Genomic DNA, 2,591 nt, shown 5'->3' on the forward strand with positions numbered 1-2,591 from the left:
CCCGGCCTCCCAAAGTTCTGGGTTTACAGGTGTGAGCCACTGTGCCCTGTACTATTTATTTTTTATAGTGTATTTTTACAGTAGCTTTTCTATGTTTAGACCCAAATACTTAACTACTGTTATAATTTCCTACAGCATTCAGTACAGTAACACAGTAGGACATCTAGGTTGACTACACCTTATCAGAGATACTTGGGACAAAATATTTCAGATATTTTTGGATCTTGGAATATTTGCATTACACTCACCACCTAGGCATCCTTAATTCAAGATACAAAAATCCAAAATGCTCAAATGAGCATTTTCTTTGAGTGTCACATCGGCATTCAAGAAGTTTCAGATTTTGGAACATTTTGGATTTTATTTTTTTTTTGAGACAGAGTTTTGCTCGTGTCACCCAGGCTGGAGTGCAATGGCGCAATCTCGGCTCACTGCAACCTCCGCCTCCGGGGTTCAACCAATTCTCTTGCGTCAGCCTCCCAAGTAGCTGGGATTACAGGCATCTGCCACCACACCCGGCTAATTTTTTTGTATTTTTAGTAGAGGCGGGTTTTTTACTAGAGATGGGGTTTCGCCACGTTGGTCAGGCTGGTCTTGAAACTCCTGACCTCAGGTGGTCCACCCAACTCAGACTCCCAAAGTGCTGGGCTTACAGGCATGAGCCGTGCCCAGCTCTGGATTTTAGATTTAGGATATTCAACCTGTACCATCTAGGTTTACACAAACCTAGTACATTCTAGGATAGTCCCACAAGACCAAAACTGGCCAGGTGCAGTGGCTCACACCTGTAATCCCAGCACTTTGGGAGGCCAAGGCAGGCAGATCACCTGAGGTGAATCAATCTCTTATTTAGGCATTTAAGCATGATAATATTTACAGTTTTTTACTATTTAAAAAATGAAGTAGGCTGGGCGTGGTGGCTCACGTCTGTAATCCTGGCACTTTGGGAGGCTGAGGCGGGCAGATCACTTGAGGTCAGGAGTTCAAGATCAGCCTGGCCAACATGGTGAAACCCCATCTGTACTAAAAATACTTTAGCAAGGCACTCTGGTGTGTGCCTGTAATCCCAGCTACTTGGGAGGCTGAAGCAGGAGAATTGCTGGAGCCCAGGAGGTGGAAGTTGCAGTGAGTGGAGATCATGCTACTGCACTCCAGCCTGGGCAAAAGAGTGAGACTCCATCTCAAAAAACAAACAACAACAACAACAAAAAATCACCTAGAGATGTATTTCTCAGAACATATCCCTGTCATTAAATGATGCATGACCGCAGTTGTTTCCTAAAGGTTGTTTGTAATATGAAAGCTAAAAGCACAAGAAATTGCAATGTTTCATTAAAATCCATTGGTCTACCTTGTACATAGTTTTTAAATGAAAATTATATATATATACAGCATTAAGATTTTATAAAAATAACCAACATGCTCTGGGCGTGGTAGCTCACATCTGTAATCCCAGTACTTTGGGGGTCAAGGCCAAAGGATTGCTTGAGCCCAGGAGTTCAAGACCAGTCTGAGCAACATGGTGGAATCTCATGTCTCCAAAAATGTATGTATTTTAAAATTATGTGCTCAGGGCCGGGTGTGGTGCCTCACATCTGTAATCCCAGCACTTTTGCAGGCTGAGGCAGGCAGATCACGAGGTCAGGAGTTCAAGATCAGCCTGACGACCAACATGGTGACACCCCATCTCTACTAAAAATACAAAAATTAGCTGAGTGTGGTTGCGGGGGCCTGTGATCTCAGCTACTAGGCAGGAGAATCCCTGAAGGTTGCAGTGAGCCAAGATGGCATCACTGCACTCCAGCCTGGGCAACAGAGCAAGACTCCGTCTCAAAAAAACAAACAGGCAGGGAGCGGTGGCTCATGCCTGTAATCCCAGCACTTGGGAGGCTGAGGTGGGCGGATCACCTGAGGTCAGGAGTTCGAGACCAGCCTGGCCAACCTGGTGAAACCCCATCTTTACTAAAAATACAAAAATTAGCTGGGCATGCTGGGTTGTGCCTGTGTTCCCAGCTACCCTGGAGGCTGATGTGGCAGGATTGCTTGAAAACAGGGAGGCAGAGGTTTCAGCCAGCTGAGACTACAGCAGTGCATTCCAACCTGGGTGACAGAGTGAGACCCCGTTTCGCGATAAAAAATAAAAATAAATTTAGTGCAGCCTAAGTGTACAGTGTTCATAAAGGTGATAGTAGTATACAATAATGTCTTAGGCCTTCACATTCACTTGCTCAGAGCAATGCACTGACTTGCAAGCAACCTCCAGTCCTGCAAGCGCCATTTATGGTTCATATTAAGTGCCCAATACAGGTACATCATTCATTCTTTCATTGAGATGGAGTTTTGCTCATGTAGCCCAACCTGGAGTGCAGTGGCACAATGTCGGCTCACTGCAACCTCTACCTCCTAGGCTCAAGTGATTCTCCTGCCTCAGCCTCCCAACTAGCTGGGATTACAGGCAAGCGCCACCACAGGCAGCTGATTTTTCTATTTTTAGTAGAGCCGAGGTTTCACCAAGTTGGCCAGGCTGGTCTCAAACTCCTGACTCAGGTGATCCACCCCACCTTGGCCCCCCCCAGTGCTGGGATTACAGG

The sequence above is a fragment of the Colobus angolensis genome, unplaced genomic scaffold (assembly GCF_000951035.1).
Source record: "Colobus angolensis palliatus isolate OR3802 unplaced genomic scaffold, Cang.pa_1.0 Scaffold591, whole genome shotgun sequence".
Taxonomy (NCBI): domain Eukaryota; kingdom Metazoa; phylum Chordata; class Mammalia; order Primates; family Cercopithecidae; genus Colobus; species Colobus angolensis.